Source organism: Sinocyclocheilus anshuiensis, unplaced genomic scaffold, assembly GCF_001515605.1.
Source record: "Sinocyclocheilus anshuiensis isolate Anshui unplaced genomic scaffold, SAMN03320099.WGS_v1.1 scaffold1571, whole genome shotgun sequence".
Lineage (NCBI taxonomy): Eukaryota > Metazoa > Chordata > Actinopteri > Cypriniformes > Cyprinidae > Sinocyclocheilus > Sinocyclocheilus anshuiensis.
Genome location: NW_015551107.1, coordinates 195507 through 202365, shown reverse-complemented (window position 1 = coordinate 202365; position 6859 = coordinate 195507).

Sequence of the window (6859 nt, the reverse complement as noted above, 5' to 3'; positions counted from 1 at the left end):
GATCAGCTGTGACTTGACTTGACTCATGGATGGCAGCTGTGACATGACGGAGCATTGTTGTGGCCGCCATTTTGTGAACGGGTTCCGCTGTCGCCACCTTTATGTGAGCGTGCTCCGGTGCGGCCGCCATTTCACGAGCGGGTTGAATCACCAGAGTAACGATCAGTAAACTTGAATGTCCCTGAGTTTGTGGCTGACTAGATCTCGCGGCAGCCATTACCGGCCCGATCGTGATATCACGTTCCATCTCCGCGACACCCACAGTGAATAGAGAGCCAACAGTCAACAAAGCAAAGTCCAAAAGACAACTCGGTGACGAACGCGGACCCTAAGCTCAAATCGTAGAGGTTGATTAAGGCCATCACAAAAGAACTCTATCAAAAGACAGTCCGGCAGATCAGAATAGTGTGCTATGGCTAAAAATTCGCGAACATAGTTCTCCAGCGATCGCGGGCCTTGTCTAAGGGCTAACAAAATTCTTGACGTGTCCATACCTGCCCAATGTTCCTCAGAAAAGCTGCTGGGTCCTTGTGTGGCCGAGTATTCTGTAACAGAGGCGACGAGACGAGCGACGTGCGGATCCATTTGCAGGCTTTTATTAAACAGAGACGTGGGTGAGAGTCAATGTAATGGGAGAGCGACCTCTGGTGGCAATCGGCCGGAAGGCCACGGACCGGACTCGCGACATTAAGTTAATTAAAATAGCCGGTAAAGGCACTTGGTAGGAAAAGCAGATATAGTCGATGCATTCAAAGCTATGCCCCTTCATCCATCTCAATGGCACTTGTTTGGCGTTCGCTGGCGAAAAAAAAAAAAATTATCAGACAAACTTATTTTTTTTTGTCGTAGCAGCCCTCGTATTTTCGACACATTATCAGAGGCTCTATGTTGGATACTTCTAAATAATAACAAATTGCCTTTCGTGCTTCATCTTCTAGATTATTTTCTAGTCATCTACTACCCTAATTCCAATAATTGTATCAATACATTAAAAGAAACCTTTTCCAAATGAGGTATTCCTCTCTCCAAAGAGAAAACAATTGGGCCGTCTAATGTTATTAATTTCTCGGTATTACTCTCAATTCCGATGTTATGCAAGCTTCCTTGCCTACCGAGAAACTTGAAAGAATTCGAGCAGTAATTAAAGATTTCACAGGACGTATTTGGGTTTCAGAAAGGGAATTGCTCTCTCTTTTAGGCCATCTTAAATTCACCATGCAAATTATTCCTCAAGGTCGCTCATTTATATCAAGGCTTCTCAATCTCGCAAAAACAACGATAAACTACATGATCTCATTCAATTAGATATCGGTTGCCGCTCCGAACTACGCTTCTGGTCCAGTTTTTGCGATAAGTGGAACAGAATTTCCTTTTTCTGTAATGAATACATTAAAACTTCTGTTCATCTCAAATTCTAAACTGACGCAACACCTTCTGTCGGATACGATGGTTTTTTCAATAACGAATGGTTCGCAAATATTTGGCCCTCCAAATTGCTCAATTTACCTCATAATATTTCATCTACAGCTTTGCTAGAATTATATCCAGTAATAGTAGCCTGCTTACTATGGGGTAATCAATGGTCAAAGAAAAACATCATGGTCTACTATGATAACGAGGCCACTGTGCACATCATCAATAAAGGGCGCTCAGACGTTTCATGTGGACTAGCATCACTCACAATTTCACACTCCGTGCTGTCCACATACCAGGTCTCGACAATAAAATTGCTGATCGTTTGTCTCTAAATTTCAAGAATTCAAAAATCTATGCCCGGACGCTTCACCCCTACATCTGCAGTGCCCACCCTTCAACCAGACTGTTCTCGACTAAATGCCACCCTGAAAAACTTTGAATTCAGCCTCCAGATTCATGCGAGCTGGTCTAGACAAATCCACTTTAAAAATGTAAGATTCTGCCTGGCTACAATTCCTGTCATTTTGTGCATTTTTTTCAGTCCCTGTTTTGCCCGTCAACATTAAAATGGTGTGTGCATTCATAGCCCATTGTCGCATTTCTCAAAAACTGCAATCATCATCTATTAAAAGCCAAGTTTCAGGAATTCAGTTTCATCTAAGATGTCTAGACCCCTCAGTCTGCAGTCTATTGGGAAATCCCTCTGTGTGCCGCCTTCTAGACGGCATCAAAAATTAATCTTCAAAAGGCAAAGATAAATGTCTTCCTCAGGTGTTTTAATAATTTTGTGGACACACACTTGGAGGCTGTTTTTCTTTCTGCATTTTACGGCTTTTTTAGGGTAGGGGAATTCACTACTCGTAGTTTTATATTTGACCCTGCATGCAGTCTCACTGTATCTGATGTTTCATTTGGAAATGGAAAAAGTTGTCCAATCACAGTTACTTCCGTTTTTAAATTCGACTCTGGTATTTTAACCATTTCAATCAGGTTTTACAACCTATCATAGCACTGAAACGGCTTTGCTAAAAGCGATTAATTATTTGCTACTTGCGGTTGACTGTGGTGAAAATGCAGTTTTGATTTTATTGGATTTAAGTGCCGCTTTTGACACAGTTGATCACGACATCCTTTTGTCACGCCTTGAACATTGGGTAGGTATTAAGGATATGGCATTATCGTGGTTTAAGTCATATCTTAAATCCAGGACACTTTCAGTGGCTATCGGCCAGTTTTCCTCCTCATCAGTTTCTCTCCCTTGTGGGTTCCTCAAGGGTCCATTCTGGGGCCATTACTTTTTAATCTGTACATGCTTCCACTTGGTAATATAATTAGGAAATATAAAATCGCTTTTCATTTCTACGCTGATGATTCTCAGTTATACGTTCCATTAAAATCTAAACATTCTCTGCAGCCTCTTATGGACTGTCTGAAGGACATTAAAATCTGGATGGCGAATAATTTCCTCCAGCTAAATAATGAAAAAACTGAGGTGATTATTTCTGGTCCCTCTAAAACCAGAAACTCTATAGTTACTAACTTAGAAAGTCTCACTCCATATGTTAAGTCACAATGCAAAACATTTTAGGTGTTGTTTTTTGACTCTGAGCTTTGCCTTGAAAAGCAAATTAGCTCAGTTGTTAAAAACAGATTTCTAGACTTAAATCAACACTTTCCTTTCAAGACTTGGAAAATGTTATTCATGCATTTATCACATCACGATTGGACTACTGTAATTCCTTATACCTAGGCCTTCCCCAATCTTCACTGGCTCGTTTACAGATGGTCCAGAATGCAGCGGCCAGATTGTTAACTGGTGCAAAAATACGTGATCATATCACTCCAATTTTAGTGTCGCTCCACTGGCTTCCAGTCTCCTTTAGAATTCAATTCAAAATTTTGTTGATTGTTTTTAAAGCACTTAATGGACAAGCCCCATCATACATTTCTGATCTTATCTCATTTAATTCTGCTCCTAAGTCCCTCAGATCTGCTAATAAAGCTCTTTTATATGTCCCACGGTCACAACTTAAGTTTAAAGGTGACAGAGCCTTTGCAGTAGCTGCTCCATGGTTATGGAATCAGTTGCCACCTGACATTAAGAGTGCTCAGTCTATTTCGGTTTTTAAGTCTAGACTTAAAACGCATCTTTATTCTATGGCCTTTCCTGATTTTTAATTTATGGATTAGTATTGTTATCTTGGATTTTAATTTGTAATTTATTTTATACTTTACTGTATTTTATGATTGCTTTGTACAACACTTTGGTCACTGTAAGCTGAATTTAAATGTGCTCTAATAAAATTGACTTACTTACTAATACCTCACTTCACCCAAATATGTCAGATTATGCAAGTGAAATGGGTTGTGAATATCATTTTAACTGACTTGGATTAGAGCCCACAAGTTGTTACAAGACTTGATCATGATCCAGATGACTTGAAAATGATCCAAAGAGCACATTAGTGACGTGACGTGACATGACATGTGGCCAAGTATGGTTACCCATACTAGGAATTAGTGCTCTGCATTTAACCCATCCTAAGTGCACACACACAGCAGTGAACACACAAAATTAGCCCAGTTGTTAAAAACAGCTATTATCAATTGAGAATCATTTCTAGACTTAAATGCATGAATAACTTTTTCCAAATCTTGAAAGGAAAGTGTTGATTTATCACATCACGATCGGACTACTGTAATTCCTTATACCAAGGTCTTCCTCAATCTTCACTGGCTCGTTTGCAGATGGCCCAGAATGTAGCGGCCAGATTGTTAACTGGTGCAAAAAAACATGATCATATCACTCCAATTTTAGCGTCGCTCCACTGGCTTCCGATCTCCTTTAGAATTCAATTCAAAATGTTGTTGATTGTTTTTAAAGCACTTAATGGACAAGCCCCATCATACATTTCTGATCTTATCTAATTTAATTCTGCTCCTAAGTCCCTCAGATCTGCTAATAAAACTCTTTTATGTGTCCCACGGTCACGACTTAAGTTTAAAGGTGACAGAGCCTTTGCAGTAGCTGCTCCACGGTTATGGAATCAGTTGCCACCTGACATTAAAAGTAATAAGCTATTTTCTGTCCTGTTTTTGACCCCCTCACCAGAACGCTCTGTTTGAATAGATGTGGAGGATTGTAGACTCAGAAGTAAACTCCCACTGCTGTGATTGGCTAATAGTTGTGTGTTTGACAGTCTTCATCCTTCACAGATGGACGCTGCTCTGATTTAGGTCAAAAACACATAAATAACTCGATACATATCAAATGATCTGTAAGAAGAGACAAAGCAATAGTGATCATGTAATAAAAACAGTTACACTTGTGTGGTGCCACATCGGATCCAATATAGTCGGCACAACATCGTATTCACAGCTAAACTGATCTGATCTGAGAGAGTGAAGAGTGTGTCATTGTTCTCTACAGGTTGTATGATTGTGGCGTCACAGATGAAGGTTGTGCTGCTCTGGCTTCAGCTCTAAGATCAAACACCTCACACCTGAGACAACTGAATCTGATTGGGAATAAAATAGGAAAATCAGTGAATCTGCTCGCTGATGTACTACAAAATCCTCACTGTAAACTGGAGAAACTGTGGTAAGATTATATATGACACACTGTAAAATATTTGTGAAGTGAAAAACAAATCACCCAAAACAGCCAGAAAACACAATAAGTCAGACAAAATGTAAAAATTAGGTATTGTTTGTGAATGGAATACTTACTACTGATTGAATGAGACAACTGTTAATCAAGATACAGAGATACAGAAAGTAAAACATTGTGTGGCTTTGTTTCTTGTTCATGTGTGGACTTCTGTGTTCATGTTAAACCGGTTTCTGCATTAGCACAACTTTTAAACGGATTGTCTGTTTACACTAAGTGCTAATAGCCCGTCTTGTTAGCAAAGACTTGACTGTTAGCAGACAAAATCACTAAAGAAACCAGTCAGATAAGTGGGAGAGTAAGAACAGTGGGCTTTTGAGGCGACCAACCATTCCATTGTATTCAACCAACCATTCTATTCCATTGTATATTAGCTCAGAGAGGTGTTTATATGAAAAAAAACATAAGAAAATATTAAAAACCTGGAAATAAAATGTTTAACATATATATAATTAAAATTATATGTGGTGTCCCCACGCTGATCAGATGTTCTGGTGAATCAACCACATGCAGCTCATATTGTTCCCAAACTCAAAAGCGTGAGTCTCTTCCTGCAGCTTCAAGAACAGCTTTACTGATCAGCTGCTTCAGTGTGATTAGAAGCAGGTGTAGGGGGGGGCTTTAGGAATAGACACAAGGAAGGACACTAGAAGGCAGCATCTGTTTATAAATAATAGAATCATATAAAGAATATCTTATTACGTACTGTTTTGTAAAGCACTGCAATACATTGAGGTGTAAGTACTATCTGCCACAATTTACATAAACTATAAATAATATCTCACAGTGTAGGTGATCTCAGGTTTTGCTATCCTTGGGTGATGGAGGAGAAACACACACACACACACACACACACACACACACACACACACACACACCACTACTCCATACATATTAATACAGATCAAAATAACAGTATAAAACTCAGCCGTGTAATGAATAGTGTAATTAAACAGATCTGAATGAATGTCTACATAAGACAGATAATTTGGTTAAAAATACTGTTTTATTATATTTATTTTTCTTGAATGAGGCTTTAAATGATTTATGATCATTAATTTTTTGTACTATAGGTCTGCGCAGGACTATTTTTTTTAGTATATTCACGCTTTGTTCACCCATTGTCCACTTAGAATAATTTTGATCCAGACAGTGTTGCCAGATTGGGCGGGTTAAAAAAAAACGTTTTGATACAACTGGCGAGTGTTTCAGTTTCCGCGCTTGTGAAGCAGGAAATTACCGTAAATATTTCAGCGTGAAAGTCACTTGGGACAGATGACGGAATGTATCATTTGCACGTGTTTTTGAGTCTTACAATTTTAAACTGAGACCGCTTTAGCCGCATCTGTCAGCTCGCGACTAAGTTGTGATGTGCCTTATTGAGCGTAAACGGCCAAATACATAAAAAATTATGTCAAAATGACCATCTTGATAAGTATTCACGTAAACAGTCGATTTATACTAAACATTGTCGGCTATAGGCTATTAAGTGAATGTAATCAGTTGAGAAACAAAACGTCTCAGGTTACTTATGTAACCTCAGGGAACGAGACACTGCGTCATCTAGGGGTCGCTATGGGGAACGCCTCGTCGTGACCCGTGTCTGAAGCATACATTGAAAAAACACCAACTCGTTGGCCGGCGACAGCCATGATGTCACTACCGGTGCGACTATAGTATAAATAGGCGCCGGGAGTACACATCATTCACTTCTTCGGCTGAAGCTTGCGTCCGCAGCATGGCAAGAAACCTAGAGGACGCAGTGTCTCGTTC